This window comes from Melospiza georgiana, chromosome 3, assembly GCF_028018845.1.
Source record: "Melospiza georgiana isolate bMelGeo1 chromosome 3, bMelGeo1.pri, whole genome shotgun sequence".
Lineage (NCBI taxonomy): Eukaryota > Metazoa > Chordata > Aves > Passeriformes > Passerellidae > Melospiza > Melospiza georgiana.
Window position 1 is genome coordinate 45,737,991 of NC_080432.1, and position 27,498 is coordinate 45,765,488.

The window sequence follows — 27,498 nt, forward strand, 5'->3', positions numbered from 1 at the left end:
CTGGAGCAGAGCCCACCGATCCCAGTCGGCAGCCCTGCTGCTGTTGATTAACTGATTTGGGTTGTTGTTTTTTCTTTAAAGAAACAATTCAGAAAGTGACGCATTACTTCTGCCTGTGGACAGAGGGAACAGCTGAAACGTGGGAGACCAGACTACAGCTGTGTGACTACAGCTTTGTTTTTTTTTTTTTTGCCTTTTTTTTTTTTTCTTTTTTCTTCTTTTAAGCGGCACATATTTTAGTGAATAAAAACTACTGATTCCCTCTGCTGGTGTTTTGGACCTTATTTACTTCCCAAGGTGGTGCTGGTAGTCACCAGACTGTGTGTGAAAGGAAGAGTGAGACAACGGGAGAAGCCATAACCTCTTCACTACTGGGGGGTGTTTAAACCACAGCAGTCACCTGCTTGGCTTGGCTTGGCTCCCTTGTCCCACTCCACTCCTGCATCCTTGTGTTCTCCTTTCCTTTCCTCTCAGTCATCACTTAGGGTCCTGTCCTGCAAAGCAGCCTGACTGCCACAGATGATTGCATCCATCGGGGGGATGGGGACATTTATAGGAAGTAAATATTCACATGGATAAATTAGCCTCAGAAGGGCTTCTGCAGCCCTTTGAAAAACCCTCCCACTCCAAGACCCATCAAATGTTTAGGGAATATGTGTGAAACAGGAAAAAAATAGAACAAAACATTTTTTTTCTATACTGTGACATGCACAGAGGCAATGCCATTAAGACTGAGTGACATCCATCACACAAACTGATTAGTCAAAACTTCAAATAACCCATTTGGTAGCAGGTACAGGGTAGCATTTTCACATGGTTCTCTTTTTTTCCCAAATTCCTTGCCAGGCAGCTATGAACAGGGGCATGCCCAAAAACCTGGTGTAACCTGTGTGCAAAACTGATGCGGTGAGAAGACTTCATTTGTTAAGAGAATTCACCTGCAAAAGCTAGTGGGACTGGCTGGAAGTCTCCCTCTACCTTTTCCTTTTTTTTTTTTTTTTTTCCCTTTGGAAGAGATGTGGGAAGAGCAACATCTCCTGGAGACATTTGTTCTGGAATCATGTGATTGCTTGCACTTCCAAAATAACCTCCATTACAGAAATGCCTGCAATGGGTACATGCAGTTGGAGCAAGAGGGACACCTCCTTGCCGACACGCTGTCTCCCGGCAGCAGTGCAACCTGGCAGCTACCACAAACATAATCTTACCATTAATCCATGGATCAGGGACACACACAGGCACAGGCTGCTCAAGATTGAGAGTGCATGTTAGCAGGACCTCGTGTAAACAGCTCCACAGAAATGATGTGCAATGTGCCAGTGGAACATGGGAACAAGGGGAGCTTTAATCATGCCTCAGGTGGGGCTGGCTTCTGGTCCCAGGGTCAGAGGACAAGGAAATCTGTGCTGCCTTTCTGGACATCAAGCTTTAAACCAAGCAGTGAGAGAGAACACAGGAGCTAGGACTTTCTCAAGCATTTCTACTGATGTGGTGTACCAGAGAACAGCTTTTGACATACCAGTGTCTAATCATCTACTTCTCCAGCTGTCCTGCCTACTAACTCTGCATCCATCCCTGTGCCCAGAAGATGAAGCACCTCTGGGAGGAGGTGTTTGCACAAGGATCATACACATACATTAGGGAAGAGTTGGAAATGCTGAGAGGTTTTATGTGGCTTTTTGTCCCCCATCTGGTGGTTCTTCCCTTCTCTGCACCTCCTCACTTGCTCTCATTCCTCATCTGTGCTTTGTCTCCCTCCTCACTGTGTGCCTTTGTTCATAACTCCCTGCCCTTGCCCTCTCATTCTCAGCTTTTCTGCCTACTTCTGTAGTCCTGTAGCCTCTTCCTATTGGAAAATGAATATAAAACTGCAATCTCGACAGGAAAAGAAAGCAAACAGTTGCAATAAGCAACTCTTCTTCTTGGGAGCAGTCTGACCAGTGAGTCATTCTCAGGGCTTTTTGAAATGACAACAGGCTTCTCCTGCTTTTGCTTTTGCTGTTGCTGCCGTTGTGTTCCTCACAGCAATGCTTACCAGCCAGTGGAGAATGGGGCCCCCTTATGCTTGGTGCTGCATAAATCATTTTCTTTAGCCTGGGGGAAAAAGAAAAAAAACCCAAAAACCTAAAGAAGATGAATGCATGATTCAAGGATTTACTGCTCAGATTGCTTTGGGGGTCTTTTATTCCTCAACCTTTCCTGTGTTTCTCTCCCAGGCTGCCTCTCCTGCTGGCTTAGCCCTTAACCTCATCCCATCACTCTCTCTTATGTCTGGCTGCCCCCATCTGATTTACCTTCCACTTCACTTTGTCCCCTCCTTTGTCCATGTGCATGCTTCTCCTGCTGTCACTTACTCTCTCTCCCTTGTGGCCAGATCCCCTGATTGCCTTCTCCATTCTGCAGTACTGGGTAGCTTTTCATCACCTTGCTGGTGGAATCAAGAGATGCAAAATATTCAGTGTGAGGTAGACACTGAATGGTTAAAACTTGGCAAAGTTATAGAAAACTGAAAACAGGCTCTCATAGCAGAAAGTGTCAGGTACCACCAGCTCCAGCTAAATTAAATTCTGTCCCTGTAGTGTATATGCACAGAGACATTTATATTCATATTTTTAACAGCCTTCTAAACTCTGCAGTTCACTGACAAACCCTTCATGAAGCTATCATTCCTTTTTTAACACCTGAACTTTAAAATGTCACATATAGCATTTAAAAGGACAGGCAAATAACCAAGGAAACATCCTAGCATGCATTTTGCTTTCCCTCCTTCTGGTTGATCTAAAGTCCATGGAAATCAATGGCAGTCTCTCCATCTAGTTCAGCAGAGTTCGCAGTCAGCAGGTTGTTTCCTCCCAAAATTTCAGACCAAAAAGACCCCACACAAATGTGGGGTTTTTGAGTTTCCTTTTACTCATGTATCTGGCAAGACTGATGTGCTGTCAAATGATCTTTTCAGTGCTAAATATACACCATTAACTACTAATAAAAAAACCCCAGGCTTTAAACATTCAGCTCCTTTTGGCATCTGTACAGAGCATTCCACTTGATCTCACAAGATGTATGGTTTGCACTAGGATTGCAGTCACAGTTTTCTTGTTAAAGCTGTCAACCGTTCCAGTGTCTATCTTTACAATGCAATTCAAACCTTAGTTAGGAAAATAGGCAGTTCTGCTTGAACTATGATATTAAGATCCTTTAGCAGTCCTTTTCTCTATCTATTTGCAGGATACAGCTCCTGTTAAAACTAGGTTGCAGTGTGAAAACAAGGGAGGCAAGAGGCTGATCCCTTCTGTTTGAGACACTCCTCTCAGTGGCAGAGATTCTGTGGACATTTAATGCTTCCTTAAACATGCTATTTTTTGGTAAAAAACCCATTTTGTTAGAACCACTTAAAAGGCAAAACTTCACTGTCTCATCTTGTTAAAGTTACAGAGGTAACTCCAGGACAGAACAATGCCTTTTGACTTTAGGAGAATTTCTCCTAAAATCAGTAGAGAAATTCTCTTGAACTTTAGATGATTTGCCATAGGATTGCATTGGTATCAAGCTGGACTCATTAGCAGATATTTTTTAGTGACATGGGAGAGGTGGAATTGAGCTGATAGTTGTTTTCTTGTGAAAACTGATCATCTTCTAAAGGTGAATGCCCAGAGCATTTCTGACAATCTAGTAAAAACCGTCAGCCAATATTGCATGAAGGAACTTAAATGTAATGACATACAGCAAAGAGAGAACACAGGTATGGGATAAACATATGTCTTCTAATGCTTAGGCTCCATGGGGAGCCCCCTTATCTGCTTCCATAAGGCGCCTTATTGTGCTTAAGTAATGGGTATTAGAAGCCAAGCAGTATGTTACATCTCCTCCACATGATACATTCCCATACTGCCTAGATACATATGAATCCTGCATGTCACATGTCATTACATTTTCTGAGACTGTATCTCCATCCATGCTAAAAATACACAGAGAAAGAGAGAGAGAACTTCAGTGTAAGCAACAGATACTTCTGCACAGACCCTTGGCAATTCCAAAGACCGAGACATTTACACATGTGTTTATTATTCATCATTGTTTGAGGAAGAGCTTTTGTGAAGACAACCAGCCCTAGGGGTTTTCATAGCAAGTCCCTGCAAGGGGCTGACACCCATCCTTTTCCAAGCTGGATACACTCAAGTGAAGCCCCCTTCACCTGCCTTTTCATCTACATGGTAGCCTGATTTTTTTTCTGAAGTGCTTAGTTACAGAGCCATTCCCATAAAAATAACTCCAGAGCTATCCATAAATACTCTCACTCAGAAATTCCAAGCAGTGAACAAATCTGTGAAACTCGTGACCTGCTGATGCTCTGCTCCTCTGCTAGCGACATACAGGGACCGCAGAGCCCTGAGCCTGCTGTGGAGATGAGCCACCTTCCAGCAGCCTCTGCACTGCCACCTCTCACCTCTCCTGTCACACAGAGAGGGTCCCCAGTGCTCAGCCACCCACCAGCAGCGTGCGGTGGCCTCCAGGAGCCCGCGTTGTGATAAGGATGTGAGGCAGACCTCTTGGACCAGACTCCGCTCCCCTCCCCCCAAAACCCAGGAAAATCATTAGTGGCCTAAAACCTCGCTCTAGCGGCTTCATTCCTGGCACTCTGGAGCTGGATTTGGTCTCCATATGAGAGACAGGGGAGGAGCAGTGGTCCCCTGGTGACATGTGTCAGGCAGGAACATGGCACATGCTCGGAGTACCCCCAGTGTCCCGGGCTTTTGCACTTGTGCGTGAACAGCCGAATGGGCAGACCCCTCCTGCTCGGCTGCAGCAGATGGAGTGGTGAGGCAGGCTGCGTGTCTGCAGGGCTGGGCAGCAGAGCTGTGCTCTCGAGCTCCAACTAATGAAGCTGATTTGATGAGCTGATTATTCTTGTGTATTAGTGCATCGCTGACATGGTGCTCCATGCTGTACCAGACACAGAAGGAAGGGTACAACATGGGCCCCCTACCAAGCTTTCCACCTAGGCAAATGGAGCAGCCGATCCAGAAAGACAGGGTTCTGGATGACGAGGAGGAGATGGAGCCCCTCTTTGTAACAGAGCACTGCAGCTCTCTGAGCTGGAATGTAGCAGCATTCCTAATTTAGATACTCCGGTTGAATTTTAAGTGGAAGTGAACAAAACATTTGAAAAGCTGTCCCTGTTCTCTCAGCAGGGAGATTTCGAGAATTTTCTGGGTTTGGAGGAGAAATACTGGCACAAAAGCTGCCAGTTTTCCCAGGTAGAGATGTGGTTCCTGGTAGCAAGCACAGGCTTTCTAGATGTGATAAATGTAAACAAAGAGGGGTTGGTTATCAGTAGGTGATTCATGATGGGAGGGATAATGATGAATAGGTGTTATGACAACAACTGCTCTGCAGCTGTAGCTCTCTCTTCTGCCACAAACTGCCAAAAACTCACCAGCTTTCTCCTGGGACCTTCTAATGGCAGTAAACAAGGCTTGACAGTGTCCAACACAGAGGGTACGTGACTGTTGACCTCCTCATGGCAGAGGAAAATTGGCTAAACAATATTAGGTCTCTGGGTTTTTGCAGACAGCAAAACATCTCCCAGAAAACATTCTTCCTTGTTTACATAAGCCATTAATTATGTTAATAATGTTTCTACCTGTGCAGTTTCTCTAATTTTAGCCCAATATTCCTTCCTCAAAATGCAAAAAAAAAATACCCTCTGGGAACACAAGGATGGCTTTTTATGTATTTTTGTTCATTTCTACTCCAAAATGAACAAGAACAAGCCCCAGCAGATTTTTTTTTTTTTCAGGCAGAGTGGCAGTTCTGCTCTTGCTGAATCATCTGTGACAATGATTAGGCAAGAACACAAGAATAAACATTTCTTGGCAGCCAGGCATCAATCTCCCCTACAAAGTACGAAACCCGCCATTTAAAAATCAGAGGCAGAATTTGAAAAATGCCGCTCTAGGTGACTTGGTTTGTGTTTGGCACAGTGAATAAGCTGGGCTGGACTTGGGGAAGCTCAACACAGTCCAGAGGAGGGACCAGCTATACACTTGTGACCAGGTGCTTCAACAGAGCAATTGTGTAGTCTCCACCACGGTATCTGAACACAGACAGAATAAACAGGAGAGATTTGCTACAGAGTCCAGTGTGAGGCTGAGTGCATACAGAGGTCTGCTGGAAAGCAAAACTGACATAATGGTAGTGTTACTTGTAGTATTTATGGTTTTGTATATATTTGAATATCTTTTCCAGATTCCTTTGCTTCAAGTGCTTTATTCATGTGAGTCCATGCTTCACCCAATCTGGGAAGTTTCTGCCTGTCAGGTCCCCATCTCTGTCATTCCTCATTACAACAGTCACCTATGAGAATAGGTAGAGAAACAAAAGGCCAGATGCACAGCTGCACAGATGAGTGAAGCACACTGCAACAAAGGAGAGCAACTCTCTTTGGACATAACTAACATGTGTGAACTTGCTTGACTGTTTGTAATCCCATTTCTTGTTGCCTGTTCTCACAGCTATGCTGAATTTAAAACATAGTGCTGTCCAACTAACTGTCCTCTTTGTCATAAGGCCTATTTAATCTCTGTGTTGAGGCATTAAGAATGGGGATTCAGGGAGAAGGGATGAAAAGGAAGGAGTGAGGGTTATGGCAGAGAACTTCAAGCTGACTTCCTTTCTCAGTTCCACCAGAAATGTTCCTGCTCAATGTTGGATATGCCACTTCACCAACATGTGCCTCAGTTGGGAAATCTGTCAAATTATGAAACCTGACAGCCCACACTACCAGGTCTTGGTGAGTGTCTTGATGCATATTTGAGAGTTTCTGAGATCCCACTTAGGCTAGCACCATAGACAAGCTTTTAACCAACCAGGCTGAAAAGGAAGCAGAGGCTGTGAGGTCTGGAAACATCAGTCTGAGGATTCATGCCTGGCAAAGAGTGCCAGTGCTACTGCCAAGCCTATCCTGCTGAACTCTCTGTAAGGTGACCCTTGTTTCTACACAACAGCAAACGTCCCATGAGGTGTGAAAGATGACTGCTATTTACCCGCACCAGATTTCCACTGCAAAGTACTCACAAACTAAAATTTTAGAGAAGTCATGTGATAATACAAGGAGTGAATTCAAGGGAAAATTCCAGTTTCCTGTACTATTCTCAATCACTCTAGCAGACATTGTAGATCCAGTGGCTTTATAGCTGGATAGTTATGTTGCACTGAAAGGCTGAGTTTCCTACCCAGCATCTATAAACTAGAATTTCATTCATGGCAGAGAATCACTGGGCACTACCTTCCTACCTTGTGCATTGGAAAGCTGAGATAACAATGAGGTGCCCAGACAGAAGATAAATATGCTGACCAGGAACCCCTCTGCTCCATAAATAGATGGGATTGGATTGGGCATGCAGTCAGTCTTTATAACTCCATGGTGGCCTTTCTGGCTATCTTACTTCTAGAAGCAGAAGTCTGGATTACACAGACAGTCCTCTGGCTCAAGAGCTCTGCTGCCAGTCCTGAGCTTTGGCCCAGCACAGGACCTGTGCAGACGAGTCACAGAGTCAGAGCACACCCCTCCTGCAGAGCCAGGGTCACCACCTGCCTATGATATGATCCAGGAGCTCTTGGCCCACTCAGCTCCTACTATGTATTTTGTGATTCCATCTTGTGGAGATTTTGATAGGAAGCTTTCTGAGCCAGGGAAGTTGGCTGTCTGCTCCATATCTGTGCTTTTGTGACAGTGATGGACCCCACTTTTCAAGCTGTACAGAAAGTGATAGATAGCTCCAGGAAACTCTCTTATCTGAGGCTTACTGAACTGTCTTATGAAATTTCTGCCCTCCAGTCCATCTGTCCATTGCCTTCGTGGGTTACCTAAGGTGTGTCTCAGGGAGGTGTCTCAGGCCTCCTCCCAAAGCTTTGGTAAGATAAAAGCAGACCTGAATATGCAATGCTCCCCACAATGGTTAATAAGCTGGGGATGCTGTGCCTTGTCTTCTTGCACCTCCAGTTATGTATTTCTGTATGCTGTGGATCACTCTTCCCCTCCTTCCTCTCTATCTCCTTTTCTTTTTATCCCTTCCTTGAGGGATGAATGCATAACTCCCCATTTTTAGGGGTTATACAACACAGAGAACAACACCCACACACACAGTGTTCTCCATTCCATGCTGGAGACCTCTCACTGCTCCTATAGTCCCTTAACTCTGACCATCCAGAGGCACCCACAGCTTGTTCTGAGTCAGCTTCCTCTACCATCATGCGCATGCAAATTAAACATTTTTTTCTGCACAGCCCATCGAGAATAACATGAGTGCTTATTTTCTGAGCCATGCTATAGCTGTCTTCTTGGTAAAGCACAGACAGTTAAAAAACCCAATCATGCTCACTTTAAATGACTACTGAAGGAATGCCTAATGGATAAATTGGGCATATCTTGGCTGTGAAGATGTCGCCTTTCAACAACATCCCATAATGAACGCTTTGGGAGTGATGACCTGATATGGTGGTAATGTGAACAGCTTCTCTCAGTTACACATTTTATGACAGGATCTGAAGAGTGACGGATTAAGAATATATTAGGTATCAAATGCTTTTTGGATGAGTTTCTTAATACAATAAAATTTGAAGGCAAGCTGGTAGAGTGCTGTGTAATCTACAGCTATTTATGAAACAGTGAACAAACCTAAAAGGCTGCATTTCTTGAATGCGATTTGGTATTTTTCTAGCAGAGTTACAAAACAGAAAAGATTTGCATTTGGATCATTGTTTTGAAGACTTGTTGCTTACCTAAATCTTGAGCCAAACAGTTTCTGGCATGGAAGTTGGGTGGGAGAAAATTCTCCTGCACCCTGTTTGCACCCCCTGTGCCCTGCGCTGGAGATGAGGTGTTGGTGAGAGTTGCCAAGAAAATGAGTGGCAGCATTTGGGGATAGAGAGGCAGAAACCTACGCCAGGACACCTGGGAGGTGCTCTGATCCAGCACATGCACCTCCCTGGCAGGGTGAACAAACATATCAGGAACAGACTCATGCCTTGTCTTTCCCTTGTCTTCTTCATTCCTCCAAAACCCAAGTTTTGTCTTATGTGCACAACCAAGCCCTAGAAAAGTTTGCTCTGATACCCTAATTCTGAATGTTGTTTTTTTCTCTAGGAAAGGAGGGCAAACACAATACAGCATGAAGGAGACTACAGCGTAAGTGGGGTAGAAGCTTGGGTAAGGAAGATTAATGCTGGAGAGCTGTCTAGGAAGGGGCCTGCATAAATCCTCAGAAAATTAAGCATATGCAAGGAGTAGCAGACAGTGACTATGGGAAAACCTGTCAGAACAAAGTAGCAGCCTTCCACTCTCTCCTACCTACAGACACAGCCAAACGCACAAGAATGGGGTTGGGGGTTGTTCATAAATAGTCTGGCTGCTGTTTGTCAGAGGCAACAGTTGAAATGTCTGTGCACAATTGCTACTTTAGCATGTGCTAAAAATGACAATGGCGTCCAGTGGCAATGGCCCCGCTGAGAACTGTCGTTCCAAGTCACAGTCATAAAACTACTGGTGGGTGGTCTTCATCTCCGTTTGTCCTCATTATCATTTCATTGTGTTTCTGTGGCCCACTGCACCATGGCACTCCCTGCATTTTAAAGCATTTCATTGACGGGGCAGTTTGACATTCATATTTATATGTCCTTGTTGTATTGCAGTGGTTTCTTCTATTCTTGGGGTCCAAGCCTTTTGTGAAATGGTGCGAGGAAGATGTGTATTCAAATCTTGGACCAATGAATTGGGTATTGTCAGGAAATAACAGAATATATTGAGGATTTAAACATCCTGGACCTTATCCTGCTTCTGAGGACCTAACAGAAAGGTTTTTCTTGCCAGGGACTGAAAGCAGGGTTGTGGAAGAGGTCAGATGGGCGGCACATACCTGGTTTGGGGTTCAAGAGCAAACTCCCTGGGTCACAATGTTAACAGGAGGCAGTCTGCCCTCCCTTCTCCTCTGCCAGAAGTGCAGAACAAAGCTCCTATTGACTCCAAAATCAGAAAGTCCAAACCCTAATAATATCTCTTTTATTTCCTAATTCTTGTTTAATATGCAAGACAAAAGCTAAGCAAAGCCTATATGCAGTTCTGTGACTGGGCAAAGCTTGAGCTGTAAAAGCAAAATGCTTGCCAAACCTGTGAAAAACAAAAACAAGAGACAGCTTACACAGTAGAAAAGGGGGAAAGAAAACAACAAAAAAACCCAAACAAACTAGTGAAACCTTAAGATTTACTTCAATTGTTTTACTTGTGCTCTTGGCTGGTGGCTCCTCTGCTTCAGGAACCGGGGCCAGAGCAGAGAATTTGTCCCCTGCCTCCCTCCCTCCCTTCCTCAGGCAGGATGGCCAGGGGCACAGCAGCGCCCTGACACATGCTGGGCTGCCTTGCCCTAGCTGGAGGGCAGAGTAAAGTGGGCAGGCGTAGAAGGCACGCAGGGCTTCTGCCATTTTGCAGGGCCAGTGTGTACATGGCTGTGCAGCACATACCCTCTTCTGCATACATCGGGCTGCACTACACAGCTCTCCCCACTTTCCAAGCTCTGCTTGTTCCAGGCACATAAAGGAGCAGCTGCTGCTCATGTGTGCATCTGTTGCTGCCCAGTGAGGAGTTGAGGATATTTCCTGTCAAATGGCAAGAGCCTTAAGTTTGCAGGTGAAATGCTATGGAAGGGAAATAATTAAGATAGGCTAAAAATGTAAGGAGGGCATTAAATGTTCTATAGATGTCTTCAAAGCATGGCAAAGCATGGCTTGCAAGCCAAACTAAAGAAAGAATAAAAAACCTGACATGGGTTTTCTGCAAATCTTCCCAAACAAAAAACTGTCTGTGGACAAGAAATCAAGGGGATAGACCAATTTTCTCCAGAAGTTCCTCTTCCTGGAATGTATTTTTTATACCTGGCCACTTTCTCACACCATTAGCAAGAATGCCAGAATGTTAGAGGAGTCCTCTTGGCCCTGCAGGATCACAATTTCCTGTGTTAGCTAGAGAATAGGAACATGCAAGAAAGAAGTGTGCAGGCATCTCACGTTGCTCTTCCAACATGGCTCAGTTCTGATCTGCAAGCTTTCAAAGCAGGATTCATCCCCTGTGCTCATTCAGCCCTTGGCCTCAGCTACTGGTGCCAAAAATGAAAGCAATGAGAGCCAAGTGGGATGACAGCTTTTGTACTGTGCTCTTTGGCCCACTAGAAACTGGACAGTGAGACAGCAATAAAGATGCCTTGCTCAAATGCTGTTCCTGGATCCACAGCAAGCCACCAGCAGCAATAACTGAATCCTCTACTTGTTTGCTTATATAGCAAAGAGCTGAGATGGGAAAGGTGGCTGTGGACACCCATCTCTGAGGAGCATCTCTAATATGCTCTAAACTCAGGGCAGGACGTGCCTGCCAGACCCTCCTCTGTGAGACAGAGGCCATGCCCAGCAGAGCTAGCAATAGTAATACTATTGTTGAAATATTATTCGCCATGGTTGTAGAACTTTTGTTGGTGGATGATTGATGGACAAGCTGGAACTGCATTGAGCATATTCATTAAGTTTTTGGTATATTTTTACTTTTGGCTGTCAATGGTTTAGACTCATGAGTTTCATGCTGTGCCTTATTTATGAGCTGTTTGGGTTGACAGTCTCCTATTTGCTACTCACCCCTCACTGAGCTGATCACCTAAAACACTCAGTACCTTGTCTCTGGGTAGGTGAAACTTGTCAAAGAGAACAGTAAACAAGGAAATACCACAAACTCATAAACATTTGTGGGTTTTATGTCAATAAGAACATTACAAAGAGCAACCAACCACTCTGACAATAGTCAACGCTCGCTTCCTTAAGGAAACAACCAGAAAACACAGCAAGAAATAAGAATTCAAATAGCATTTAAACAAATATTCACCAGTCCTGTTTTTCAGCACTTAACCTGCTCTGTTATTTGGACATTCTGTCTTTGGTCGTGTTGGAGTCTTTCTTGGAGATAATATTAGCTTGTATTTTTAATGCTTGTGGGTGATTTCCTTAAGAATTCTATTACTACTCATGCAGAAGAGGGGAGAGGTTCCCATTAAGGAGACTAACTGATTATTTGGTTATTATTTGATCTGTAATTTATGCTTTTAACAGCCTAAAACAGAAATTAACTTTACACAAGGGCAAGACCTACATGTCAGAATGAGACCTGACATTTGAAACTTATTAAGCACTTTAATTTAAAAGGCAAGTTATTTCATCAAATGCAGGTAGCTTCCTCCCATATTTGGAACTGCACAGATGCTTAAGCCTTTCACCAGACTGGGAGTATCACTCATTTTAAAGGTGAATTGCTTCCCTTCCTCAAATAACCTGCAAAAGAGAATCTGTAACAATTTTGTTGTGATTTAACTTTTTTACATTCTGCCTTGATCCATTTAAGAAAGGCTGCAAGAACATAAGACTGTTACAAAGGATTGTGAAAAGATGAATCCTGGAAGAGACTTCACAAGAAAGACTGCTGTAAATCATGTGCAGAGACTGTCTGTAGACTGCAGAGTAACATGGAAAGGCAACAATCCTTCTTCCTAAGTACAGAAAAGACAGGTTTAAAAATGGAAGCAAGGGAGACCAGAAACACTGCTGCTTTGAATCTTATGTTACGTTTAGCTGGATTTCGTGTAACACTATGTGTCACTGACATGACTCCTTCAGCATATATTCATAGGCATAAAATTTTGTGCACTGGTACTTTACATTGAGAATAGCAAAGAGAAAAATAGGAATACCCTTTTGAAAAAGTGTTGCTGGTTTTTTTACTTTAATTTTCTTTTGTCATTATCAGTACTGGAACTTCTGCCTGTGGATCCTGTTGTAATTAGGAGAGGTTTTGCTGTGCATTGTCCCCAGTGCCTGGCTGGCTGCTCAGAGCTTGCTTAGAAGCACTCAGCAGGGAAACAGGGTCATGTTGGGAATCAGCACAGACAGCTGTGACCCAGCATTGCCCAGTATCTGGCATCACTGAAAGGGCCCCGTTGTATGCGGGGAAATGCTCTGTTCCCCAGGCACTGTCACCTGTATCACCGTATGCACACTCTGATAGGGTGCCAACAAGCTCCCCTGCTCCCTCCAACCCCGTCCCACCCACTTCTCTGGGATACTGGTCCCTGCATAACCCCTCGCTCCATGGAATTGTGGCTTGCTGAGAGAATCAAGCTGCCCCAAATGCACTCATCCCAGGATGACTGAAAGCAGCAGGACCAGCTCTGCATGAGGAGGTACAGGCACTGAAGTCCGGGGTCCAGGAAGGTTCCTTCCAAAATGCTAAGAGTCACATCATGTTTTGAAGGCTTAATTTGGTAATTGGGCATACCCCCCTGGCCATCTGTGCTGAGCAGGATCTGCACTCCCTGGCTGGGCAGAGGCACTTGGCTCCCCCCTGACAACAGCCTTACACCTCCGATTAGGGAGCACAGCCTCCCCACACCCTGCTATCCCCCCATACTCTCCAGGGGAGGCAGCTCTTGCCAAGAGGGTGTTTGGGTGCGCAAATCCAGTCCAAAGGGTGGCCAGACGGGGTCACGGCAGGAGCTGATAGCAAATACAGGAGGCAGAAACATCACTTTCCTGCTGCACCCTCCCAGGCTTTGGGGATCTGTGGGTCAGCGAGGCAGGAGGGCTGTGTTCACAGCCAAAGCTCCCTCAGCATCCACCAAGTCTGATTTCAAGGCTTTTCTTTCAGGCCTAGCTACTGTTCTTGTACGTGGCTCCAAAACAGCATTGAACCTCAGCACCCAGAGACAACAAGAAGTTTGGTTTTTTTCCATACAGGGTTTTTTTGTCCATACAGAGGTTTTTGGACATATGCTTGATGTAAGACTGTTGTGTCTTCAAAATTATCCCTCTGGAAAGAAGGGGAAGTGAGTGTGGGAATGCCTAGATGGTCTGAAAAAACGTTCAGTGTTGTTTTGATACAAGTGGCCGCATTGCATTTCATTCTGGGAGGAATATTCATGGCTAAGCTCTAAGCCTCTGATTTATAATGGAAATACTGATAGATCCAGATCCATTTGCAGATGCTATTATAATGTTTCATCCTGGGGAGGGGAGGGGGAAGGGAAACGGCCTCCTTCCCTTTTCATTTTAAATATTGGTACACTCTGATATTGGTTTCATGAAGCATTTGGATGGGTCCTTATTCACAAATGAATAAAAATGAGTAAAGTCCTCAGAATCAAAGGTAAGCCAAAACTGGCACCCATAAGCACAAGGCAACCCAGAGAGCCCATCTGCAGCCAAACCATGCAGCAGACCCAGACACAGCTTAAAGGCTGGCAACAAGACCGCCTGCAGAATCTGCCAAGGAACCAGATGCTGTTGCTTCCCAAGCTTGGCATGAGGGTTCCTGATTGCCATCCAACAAAGAGGAAAAAGAGGAATGATATAATGTGGTGGGATAAAACACATCCCACCTCAACCTCTTTTATTGCTCATTGAAAAAAAATTGTGGAAGATACTACTGGAAATGTATCATTGTTTTCAGAAATACATACATTAGCCACAACAATGGCCTTGCCAAATGGGAAAAGTAGGAGCTATTTAAATGTATGTGCCATTTAAAAAAAAAATTAAATCTTCATATGCTGTTTTGGGTATGGATGTCTTTGTGTCTTTTGTTAACTGTTACAGTGATAACCACTAAAATGAATACAAGTGTGGCAAAAAGCTTCCAGTTTTTTACAGTAATATTCCAAAATCCCCTGTCTCGGCACAGCTGTCTAGATCAGATAGACCACAATGATGGCTACTGAATGTAAAGAAGCCAGGATTGTAAAACAAGGTGCAGAGAAATAATAAAGGAAACTGTAAATAAAGATATGTGCTGAGAAAGACATTATGAAAGAAAAGATATATCAAGGCACCAAAGTGATAAGGGCTCTGCTTTTTCTTTAGTTGCATAAGTCTGTTGATGTAACTTGATTCCATTGGCATCACACCTGAGGAAAAACTGGAGATTTGGCCCAGGCAATATAAAAAGAAGTCATGAGTTGTGTGCCTGTGCACCTGAGGACATATAGACCCATGAGGGCAAAAATTCCAGTGGAGAGGAGGAAACAAAATAAATAAGAAAATATATGTAAAAAATTATACTGAAGGCAGGTAAAGAAATAGGAAGCAGTATAAAAGTGATGTAAAAGAAGAAATAAAAAATACTCATAGTTACCTGAACAATAACAGCTGTTATCATTACTCTTATCATGATCATCAAATCATATTTTGGAAAATAGCAGGTGCTTCCACAAATTATGTTTCAGGGCATCTCAAACATATTTACAAATTCAAGTCATTTTTGCCAGAGACTTTCAGCTGAAAGAAATGCATCAGAACATGTTAGACAAACTAGTCCCGTAATTTTCATTGTTAGCTGGTTTAGCATAGTCAAAAGATTCAGGCACCTGTTAAAAAAATAGGAGGCTTCCTACAAAATCAAGGACAAGGGATCCCCTTTTGTTCAATAGCACAGTGGTTAGAGCTGTCACTGAGGACAAGGAGATTCAGTTTCAATGAAACCTGTAGGGTTTCACATTTCCCACATCAGGGTGTTGTCTGAGCAGGGCTGTGATGTGGCTTCGCATCTTTTCTGGGCATGGGAAAATATTGGATATTAAACATGAGTCCTCCACGTTAACAAAACTGTTCTGGCTGCTGTGATACTGGCTCGCTTCTCTCCCATTCTGTCTTCCCATCTTTTACATCCCTTACTATTAATTAATATTTTTATTGAAATCCTTTTATTGTAATTGTTTTAGCTTAGGAAGATGTGTCATTTTCTTTACCTCATTCATATCACTTTTATATTTTTTTTTTAATTCTTGTCTGTTTTGGTTCAGTCTAACTAATTTTAATTCTTTATCAAATCCAATTATTCATACTTTCAAAAAACACATTCAATAAAAACATTCAACAGATGCACAAACCTTCTTACACATTTTCAACAGGTTAAGTTAAAAACATGGTGAAATATGAGGTATGGAAATATGATTATTGTAAACAAAGAATTCAAGATAGTGAGAAATATATCGTAAAGTGTTACATACTAAACGATATAAGGTTATTCTTGGTGCATCTAAGTTCCAAATACATATTTATATTTACAGAGCATTATATGTGCTAAATTTATTTTATGTGTAGAATCCCAGCTGTTACAAATTTCACTGCCATCCATGTTTATACACTGGGAACTGAAGAAATGTGCTACCATGACAAGGTGCAGCTCAAATGGTTTCTCTCACCTTTGCACACCACTGGGAGATGTTTCCTTTTCTGGAGCGAGATAAATATTTAAGACTAGTAATAAGGAAGGCTTTGGTTTGAAAAGCTGCTGTGTGTTTTTATACCTGTGTATGTGGCCTAAAAACTCTTATGACACATTTGCTTCATGCTGAGTACAACTCTTTTCTTAGAGGACAGCACTGCCTACTGAAGCAGTGTCATAATCGTGGTATGATATTATAGAATGAATTACAGCATTACAGAAAACACAGGCACTAATGAGTACTGAAGACTGTAAGCAGCATTGCCCGAGATTTTCTATTCTAAAATCTTCCTTTGTTATATTCTGACTTGGCTGAACATTCACCATTTGAGGTAAAATTTTCCATGATGCTTGGCTGTCTCAGGCTGATAATTACAGCTCTTGTTTTGCTAAGTTTTACAAAAAAAAAAAAAAAAAAAAAAAAAAAAAAAAAAAAAAAAAAACCAACCAAACAAAAAAAAGCTCCTTTCTTAAATAGTGCCCTGTTCTCCTGTGAAATGAGTTCTTACATTAATTGACTGGCTTACGAATTCTTTGATGGAAGAAACAGGAAAAAATATCAGTTCTCTGAGATTTGATACCAGCATGGTGTGTCAGCCTTGAAGAAGCAATCAGGTTGCTCTTGTCCCGCAGAGATGGAGTGCCGAAGTCCCGAAATCCTGTGCACAGACCTCGCTCTGGGCTGGTGTCCCCAGCTCCCACTCCCTCACCTTTGGTTCCCCGGGGCCCTGCTGCTGCCTGCAACACCTGCCCTTCCAACCTGGAGAGCGGGAGTCAGCCCCCAGGCTTTCAGCACTACACTGAAACCATAGGGAACCATCTTCCTCTGGGTGCTACCGTCGAACGCGGCCTTCAGGACGAGCTCCCCTGCGCTCCTCCATCTGCCCGGACCGCGGCACGGACCTGTCGTGCCCGGGGCTCAGGGGACAACACCGTGCCTGGGGCTCAGGGAACAGCACCGTGCCCGGGACTCAGGGAACAACACCGTGCCTGGGGCTCAGGGGACAGCACCGTGCCCGGGACTCAGGGGACAACACCGTGCCCGAGACTCAGGGAACAGCACCGTGCCCGGGGCTCAGGGAACAACACCGTGCCCGGGGCTCAGGGGACAGCACCGTGCCCGGGGCTCAGGGGACAACACCGTGCCCGGGGCTCAGGGAACAACACCGTGCCCGAGCCTCAGGGAACACACCGTGCCCGGCTCCCGCGGCCGGGGGAAGTTGCGGGGCGGTGGTGCCGGCTGTGGAGCCGGTCCCCAGCCCTGCGTGAGGCAGTCTGCTGCTCGGGCACAGCGAGCGTGCCGGGTGCCGGCTCTGGTCCCTCCGCCGAGGCCTTCTTGGCCGTGGGGGTGTCTCCAGCCGGTGGAGCACCTGGAGAGCTGGCGGCCGGCGGCAGCAGCTGTGGCAGAGCGGGGCTGCCGAGCCAGCAGGCCGCGCAGCGAGCGGCGGGGGGCACCCGGGGGGCCCCGGCCCCGCGAGCAGAGGGGAGAGCAGGCTCCGAGTTATTAACAGCTTCCCTGGAAGCCGAGCCGGGGCCGCGGCCAGGGCAGGCAGCCAGCCAGCCCAGCATCCCGGGAGGCTTCCTCGGCTGTCTTCGCCCACCTCTTTTGCTCCATCCAGTGGTGACGAGCCATCTTGGAGCCTCCAGGCTTTGAGAGTGAAGCCGAGGGCCACAGGGTGCCCTGCCTGTGGGGGCTGCCTGAGTTTCCTGCAGCCCCCACAGCAGATGCCCCAGCTCTTGCCCGGGTACCTGAGAGCCGAGAGCGCACACAGCCCCACTGTGCAGCCGTCAGCCCCTCCAGAAACGGGGGGCTTGGAGCTCCAGCACCTCTCTGACTGCAGGACAGCATCGCTGCCTTACAGCCCCGGCTTTTTGTCTGACCAGCTGCCTGACCAAGCGCTCCCTGGGGTGACGAGCCGGTTTCTTTGTCGCTTCTGGGGTGAGAAGAGCGACAGGAGCCGAGGGCAGGAGGGGCCCCTTCAGTTCAGTCTGAGCCCAGCGGGGAGTGTTGGCTGCTGGAGTGATCCCAGGCCCCAGGTTTCCAGCTGTGTCCAAGGTGAAAGCAGCCTGCAGGGCCCCTCTGCTACAGCCAGAGCAGCTTGTCAGGTGCTTAAGGTGCTCATCACTAAGGGCAGCATTTGGCCTCCCGTCATCTGTTTGGAATTTTCTTTTCTTTTTTTTTTTTTTTTTTTCCTTCTTCTCTTCCTTTTTTTTTTTTTTTTTTTTTTGTTCCTTTGACATTCATGTCTATTTTACCAACCTGCAAACCTGTATTCTCACAGTAATCTACATGTTGCCTGAAAGAAATGCACATTGTCTCAGAGCAGGAACCCAGCAGTGAAGAGTAAGAACCTTCATCATCCCCCCTCCTCATTCTGTCCTCTGTTACCCAGGGGCGTTTTGATGCCACAGGATAAAAATAAATAAAAGCAAGTACTTCCACTTCCTCGGAGCAGAGCTGATATGGCAGTAGCTCACTGGATGAGAGCAGCTCAGACCTGAAACGCTTTCTTCTCTGTTGGGATCACAGCTTGAGCGTAGGCTTGTTGTGTCGGAATGGGCCTACTGTACCCAAACATCTGAGCTTTCTCCAGCTCCTAGAGGAACATTTTATACTCATTATACATGCAGCAGAATTTCAAAATATGTCCCTGGGACCAGAATGCAGGAGGAGGACATTAAAGGTTAGGAGGTAGTAGGGGAAAAGCAAAAGGAGTGAGTAATTTGGAGTTGTCTGATAACCCTTGGAGCCTTAGCCAGATTTAACCACATCGAGATGTTGTGAAAAGGGGAGATGCGTTACTTGACATATTGCTAACAAAGAGAGGGTTTCATTGCTTTAGGTAGCTTCTAGAAGTAAAAAGCAAAGGATCAGCTCCACATCCCAGGTTTCAAAATGTTATGATCTAAGCACAGGATTCATCACTGCCACCACTAAGAGATCATACATCCTGAAGTGTCATGAGCCATCCATGATTTGTGTCATTGCAGAGGATGATAAATCACTGCTAAAGACATAACAAGCAGCATCATCACTGCAACACAATACATCATGATGCATCAAGATCTTTGCTAGAATATTATTTACAGTTAGCAAGGGCTTGGAATGGCAAAGCAGAAGCTGATATTAATCTTCCCTGCATTGTGCCTTTGTGCACACTAAGGGCCCTCCCTGCCCTGGGAAAAATGGGATCTGTAACACTTGCTGATGCAATAGCCACTGATTGCATACAATGGGGTTGAGAGGGATTTTATATATAATCGTGTGTAAATATATATTTATGGAGAAAAGGAGCAACAGCAAGAGTAAGCTATGTCCATTCTTCAAAGCTTATGCTGTTCAGAACCCATTTGTAAATGCAGACGTGTTAAGGTCTCTGTTCCTTGCAATAACCTTGGGGAGAGAATTTAGTCATAAAGCTTGAGCAGACAAGCGACTTACTTGTTTTCAAAAAGCTCTAAAGGTCTGGAAAAGTCTTAGGAGTTCTTCCAGCTCTCACCCTATTCAGCACATGCAAAGACTTAAACAAATTAAGCTTTACTCCCCAAACTACTTTGGGAATCCCTTTAAGGGAGGTGCTAAAACACTGCTGGCACAATTAATGTTTGGGGGGGGTTTGCCTTAAAAATAAAATTATTCAAAAATCTCATATCCCCCAAAGACCCCACAAACCCCTCCAAACCCAGACAATTCAAACTTGTGAAAACTACTGCCAGCTATTTTTATAGGAGACTCTCTGGAAACAGACTCTCACTCTGTCAATCCAGTCAAGTGTTTCTGAGGCACTGAGGACTGTGAGTTATTTCTCTTTCTTATGCAGGACATTGCTGATTTAGGTCACATCAACAGTACTAACAGTTCCATTTAAAGAAATGCTGAGATGGATAGAAAGTTGGGCTTTAAAAAAAAATAATACTTCCTGCTTGAAGGAAATCTGCATTTCTGCTGTTGATGACCCATTAGACAACAACAAAAAATCTGTAGTGCTTTACAATAGTCTGCCCAACTCCAGCTTTACTCTGTCAGTGGAGGAATATTATCCCTCTTCTGCCACCCTAAAGACAAAAGACACAAGTAAAGTGCCTTTCAGTTTTATATCAGTTACTCATCCTGTGTTTGCTTCATGATGTGAAGCTGAACCCTCCCACAGACTTAATTGAGTTAAATCATTGCCAGAACCTTTTAGGCTCCCTCTTGCACACACTTCAATGTGTGCATCTCTGATGAGGCATGTGAGCAGAGACATGCTCCCAGGACATCTGGGCAGCAAGCCACCTACCTGTGGGCTCCAAATATTTCCATGAACTATATTTCACTTGAACATCTCTTTCCTGTTTAGACAATCATCAAAGTTGGGGAGGGGAATAAGGAGGAGCCATGAGCAATTTACTGGAATATATGCAGGCATTCCCCAGATTTCCCATCCTCCTCCTTAATTGGATATTATCCCTCATTAATGATTCTGTGAGAGCCTGTAGAGTACTAATTGTCTGCAGTTCCTCTCTCTGTCCCTCCCCTCTCTCCTCACAGAAATTAGTCTTTTGTTCAAGCTCATGAAGTTTAATTTCTTTTCCTCTCACTGAAATGGGGAGAACATCCAACCTTTGTTCCACCAGAGCCTTCAGAACCCGGTGTCACCTCCCTGGGATGTTGTCTCAGGGTAAGGGGAAAACCCAAAACCTCCTCCTGCTCCATTGTGAGTCTCCAAAGCCCAGCTATGGCAATGCCCTCACTGCAGCCCAGCCCAGCTGTGACCCGTTGCCACCTTGCGCACCCACCATGTTCCTGTTTCGCATCTTGGGCAGGCTGAAACCCAGAGGGAGAGTCAGAAGTTATCTAAGCCTTTCAAAAAAAAGCAAGGGCTGGGTGAACATTTGCAGCATGTCACCTCCATTTATCTTTTGAGGGCCTTGTGTTCTTTCAAAGTGAAACAGCTAATCCCAGAAGAAAAAACAAACAAACAAACAAAACTTAAGTGCCTATTAATCAAGGATTGATGTGAAAAACAAATGGTTTTGAATGGCTGAATTATTTTGCATTAGTGGCTGCCTCGGTAAGATTTTGGCTGGTTTTTGGCATTTTTCTGACTGGTATCCTGGTAGGATATTTTAGGTCCATATATCTAAAGGATGAAACCCAGTAAGCCTTCCCCTGGCACTAACAAATCCCCTGACATGATTTTGGGTGTGATAGCCTGTTTTGACTTACAGTCTACTTGGTGAGGGCCAGGGAGCGTTCCTGCCATTGTCCCCCTGGTTGCTCTGGAGATGCTGGTCCCTCAGGTTCGTCCTTGTTAGTCTGCAACGCTGCCGGGAGCCGTGGGGCTGTGACCCCAGAGCCTGGCAGAGCCCTGCCAGCTCCGGCCATTCCCGCAGCCCTGTCCCGGCATTGCAGGCATTCAGGGAAATGGGTGTCCTTTCTCTTAGACCTGATCTGGGATTTCTGCCATGCCTGTGAAGCACAGCCCTCCTGTCCCAGTTGCTTTTGTGACAGGAATACTGAAGCCAAAGCCTGGGCTGTGTAGGGACGCAGGGTGGTGGCACTTCTGCTGGTGTTTTCAGCAGAGTTAAAGTGGCACTGCCTGCTTTCTGCTATCCTGGGCACCTGCTAGCAGGAATCACAGGTACATGATTACATGTACCTGTGCTTACATTTTCCTCTCCTGTAACTCTCCTGCTGCTACAGCCAAACTTGCTGCTGCCGGCAGCCAGCACAGAGCGATACAGACCTTGGCAATACGCAGGGAACATGACTCTGTCTTTTAACCACTGCTACATAGGGAAGCCTCCCTTTCCAACAAGCATCAGATGACTTGAAGGCAATTCATCAGGAAGACCTTCTATAACAGGAAATCACATCTTGAAAAAACAGCAAACCTTTTAAAAAAAACAAAACCACATAATTGTTTGCTGCCTTTCTGCTCACAAAACCAAACAGGTGAAGGCGATGGTAAGCTGTTTGTCCCAGGAGCTACAGGCTCTCCAGACACTAAGTCAGCCTGAAGTGGTTCAGTGTCCAGGTCATCCCAGGACACTGACAAGGTGAAGGCAAATGATTTGGCTCCCATCCAGAGGCCTCATGTTTCAGGCTGGTCTGTCTGTCAGGGAGGTCCTGCCAGTGCCTCATGGCTATCCATCCGTTCCACCTCAGCCAAGGTCAGCCCTGCCCAGGCTGCAGGCACACCTGCCACTTGGTCCCTGGTTTCCAGCCCCAGCACGGCTCCTGCCCCAGCTGCCAGGTCTGTGCTCCATGCCCAGTGCTGAACAGGTCTCATGAGTCTTCCTCCTTTCCTTCCAGCCCCTGGCCACAGGGTAACGCCACAACCAGAGCACTTGCAGCTGCTTGGGCTTCATCCCATGCTTCCTGGGATCTGTCTGCTCCCCAAACTCTCATTCTTAGGGCAGCAACATCTAGGCTGACCATTCTGCTTTTGCCTGATTCAGATATGGAGAGAGTTTATTTTTCTGAAGATGACAGGCAGAATGGCAGACCTTCCTTTCACACATACCAGCACTGCCTCAGTTCCAGCGGTTTGGGACACCTGGAGCAGGAGCATTAGTGTTCCTCACTCTCATCCTGAGAAATATAGGACAACAGAGACTACACGGTGGTTAGAAACTCTGCTATAAGGTCTGACCCATTTTTGTCCTCCAAAAGCAATCTGACATCTGCTCTCAGTATTTCTGTGTGCCATTTCAGAAATATCTTTGGAAGAGCACTGCTAATTCATGCCCTGTCTACTTTCAAATAGTATTATTTCAGATTCTAGTTTATATATGCTTGGGGATGGATCTTTATATAAACTAAAACTTCCACTGGATATTATCTTGGGCATAAATTCAGTAGGAAAATGGACTTGCACCTGGCACTTAAGTCTCAGCTCAGTCCATCTGTCCTGCAGATCCTGCTGCAGCTAAGTAGGAAAAAATCTTAGTTGTTCTGTGCTGAGGCAGTTTTTTTGGAGGCAGTGAGGAGAAAGGGCTTGGAAAAATGTCTCCCATTGCTCCTCAACCAGTGTAGGTAGCAGGCAAGCCAGACCTGTGGGCTTGGTGGGGCAAGGGAAGAGAAGCAATGGAGATGCCAAACATTGCTTCAGTGTCAAGACCTGGAACTGATGAACAGAAATCCCTGTGGTTAACCACCAAGGGAGCCTCTTCAGCAGTGCACAGTCAAGAGGCAGAGGGCTTGACTGCATGTATCAGGGGCTTTCATGGCCTGGAAGAAGATAACAAAATCCTTGTAGATCCCTGTGCCATCATGAGGTCTGGGAGGCCTGATGGCTCTCAGAGGCCACTGCTAAAACTCTTCTCTTGTTTCTGAGTGAGAAGTTTTTGTTCTGCAGATATTATCTGCCAATAAATATTCCTCTAATTGGAGAGCCATCAAAAATGCTGGCTCTGCTTATTTTAGAGTCCATGTTTGACCTTTACTACTGTGAAATACTTCTACTGATATTCCACCAGAGGCTATAAAACATCTGGCCTGACTGTGCACCAAATAGCTGGAATTTTCTAGCCATTTCAGTCGGTGGCATTGACCCCAAGCAACAATTTATCTGTACCATTTATGAGTCCCCTGGAAGCCGTGGGGACTGAGATGCTGGGGGAAGCTTGATCCATGGAGCAAACCCAGTCCACGCCTGGGAGAATGGAGAAACTTGATTTTGAAGGAAGAACTCCAGTATTACATAGCATAATGCAGCAGCCTTCAAGGCAGGTCAGTGAGATTGAAGGATGTCTGCCCTTGCACACACCCTCCCCGCACCGGGTCCCTGCTGGGTGGCAAAGCAACGGGAAAAGGCAGGAAGGAAGTAGATGGCCAGGCAGGGTGACAGCAGTTCCCCCTCCGAGGCTGGGTGTCATGGCCACTGTGGCTGTGCCCCTGCCCCTCCAAACCTGGCAGGGGCCCTGAGCAGTACAGAAGGGAGCCAGGTGCAGGGGTTATTCGCTCAGACAAACAAAAGCCGTGACTCTGGGCAGGCCTGGGAGCAGCAGCGAGGGGAAGACACCTGCATGTCAGCAGGTGGGCTCAGCTGCTGCAGTGCTGTGCTTGCTGCAGCTGCAAAAGGCACATCACTGCCTTGGCTCAGAGTACCCCCAAAACAGGCAATCAGCAGATGGTGCTTTGCCCTACACCCTTGTTATCTGACTCTGGCCCTTCCCCTGTCTCTTCTCCACAGACCATGGGGCTACTGGCTGGTGAGGCTGGAGCAGACTGGCCATCATTTCGATGTAATTTTCTTGGAGAGCAAACAGCACTTGACCTCGTTCCTCTCTTGGTGGGCTGCCAGGAAGGTCAGCTGCCCAGCGACATTTTTGGTGGTGGCAACCATAGCGGTGAGGCATTGCAGTATCTTCAAACTCACATCTAATTCCCTGAGTATTCTGCTATAGATGAATAGACAAAAGACCTCCTGGGCAGACAGGGGGGCCCTGCTCCACCAGAGTTTGGATTTTTCACTGTCAGCCAAGCAGAGGATCCAAACTCCAACAATGAGCTCCCTGCTCCAGACGAAAAGCATTTATAACCTCTCCAAGCCAGGCTCTGGCAGGGCAATACAAACTGTGAGCTCCACAAGCTAATGACCTTGAAAGTATCCATTTATCTTGGCCTTTCCCCCCAGCTTGAGATGCCACAGAAAATGTGAGGCTTGCTTTCTTCTTTCCTTTATTTTTTTCTTTTCCTTTTTGAGCAAGAGGAATGAATATTCAGGGAATGCAGGCAATATGGAAATTGCTCAGTCTCACCTCTCTGGCTGGAGCTCAGCACTGAGACCACAGTGGAAATCAAGACTGAGGGGCAGTTGGTCCTCCTGCCCTAGAGGGGTAATTGGTGACAAAGGGACATCACTGCTTTGCCTCCATTACCTGATTGCACTGCACTGTCTCTTCCTTCATTAATCTTCATCAATAAACAATATTTACAACCAACAAAACCCAATCCTTTGAGCCCATTGTTCTTATTCACTAAAGGCATCTCATAACTTGGTGTGATGTGGCGGCCTGAACTGCATTAAAATCCAGACAACAGGTTAGAAACATCCCTGGAACAAATGGAGCTGGTGCACTGTAAACGTTATTTCCTCAGGGAGAGCAGTGACTCCCTGGAGTGTTTTACTTTTCAAAGTCGGTGTCTGTTTTCTATGCATTGCCACTGTATGGAAGCCACTGCCTGCCACAGCAGGGTGCTCCCTTTTTTATGGGATATACAACTTGGGTGTAAAATAATCCCACATCATTTCCTTTGGTGTTCGGTACAGACAGCTTAAAGTGAAAAGGGAAGTCACGCAAAGCAGCTGACAGCGGGCACAGGCAGAAGCTGCTACTAGGAAACATCCTTCTACTTACAGGGGAAAAAAATATTTGCCAAGATATTTTCTGATTGCTGAATGTTTTAATCCTCTTACAGATGTCGTGGGATACAACCACTTTATTTGCAGATATCCTGCAGCAGATCTGGCTGTTGCTCTGCAGCACCTGCAGGCTGGGGCCTGCCTCTCCTCACCTTTGTTCTCAGCCAGCAGAGCTGTCTGCTGGGACGAACATTTGGGCTCCAGAGAGAATCTGCTGGCTGCTGCCTTTGAAGCAAGCTCGTGTTTCCTTTTTAGGCATACATGTAATGTACATCTTTACTTACTGGGCACACTGCGATGCAATCCAGCCTCAGGAATTCTTGGCTTCCCTCTGGATTTTGATGACTTTATAAAAGGTGGTGTTGCACTGAGGAGGTCCATGGTAGTCATCTCCTGACTCACTGCCAGCAGGATGTCTTAAAGAATAGAAGTTTTATTCCAATAGACACACACCCAGAGCTGCCTGCCCAGTGCCATCACTGGACACGTGGGTGGAGGACCCAAGACTCAGTGGGACCCTGCATTGCAGGTAAAGGCTTCCCATGGCTCCATGGGCCTGATATGTGTTTTTTTGGCAGGCCAGTTGGTTAAGCCAACTCCTTGTACTTTGTCTGTCCCACCTCAAGTCCCTGGCTCTCCAGGTGCTGAGCAAACAACCTGGATCAATGGATAAGGCTCAGTTCAGCCAGATACTTCAGCATCAGCTTTAAGCAAGCAGTTAAAAGTTTGACAGTATTTAGGGAAGTACTTCAGAGGACTGGCACAACCAGATCATATTTAGCTTGAATACAACTATCAGAGTCAGGCTGCTTTAAAAGTACCTTTATGGTATGCAGGTTTCTTTAAACTTTAACTATTTCTTTAAAAATAAAAATCACATCACAGTAAAAGAAATGCCAAAGCCTTTTTGAAGCTCCTTAACACAGTGAATAAGAAATCAAGAGTTGATTTACATAACAGAGATATACATACGTATGTCTATGGGAGTGTACATTTGCATGAAAAGCATTTGCAGAGAATTCTAAAAATAGAAGACATTTCAGAGGTTTGTAGGCAAGCAAATCTTTTATGTTTTATTGCTTCCTTCCAATTAATAGTTGGAACAAACACCTACAAACACCTCTTTCTAATTCCTCCACTGAAGGAGCAACCAGGAACTCCCACTGCTAGCAAAATGAAGGTCAGTAAAGGAGAGATGCCTTTGTCTCTAGTCTTGCAGTTCTCCTAAAATGAAATTCACCCCTTAATTTTGAGGGCAATTTTCCTCCAAGGAAGGTAGGAAAATGATAATAGTTCCCTGTGAAACACTCGCTATTTTAAGATGAAAATGTTTGGACCTTTGAGGTATCCAGGCAGAAATGGGAGGAGGTTGGAAACCAACTCTTGTGAACTGTGTGCTCCAAATACTTGAAACGATGCTTAACCTCAAGCTTAGGCATAGCCTTACTGACTCAGGTGGAGTGGCTCTCCTGCTTCACGCTAAGCGTATGTTTAACTGCTCCTCTGGGTCAGGGCCCCAATTAGCACACCGAGATCTAATTTTATTCTCAGTTACAGCTGCATAAGACTATATTAAGCAAACCACTTTATACCAGTTAAAAAAATTAGATTAAGCTTTGGCTCAGGGTAGAAAGGGAGAGCATGACACAGAAAAAGGTATCTTCTTGGATGTTACTGTCTCTGTTATGTCCATAACCTGATAGCTCTTTGTCCTGTTAAAACACCTCTGCTCCAATCTTGTCTCTCTCAGACCAGTCTAAGTGCTTCCGCAAAACAGCCTCTCAGCAGAAAGTGTTTGCAAGCCAGTAAGAAAACACCGTGACCACGGATCCCCCAATT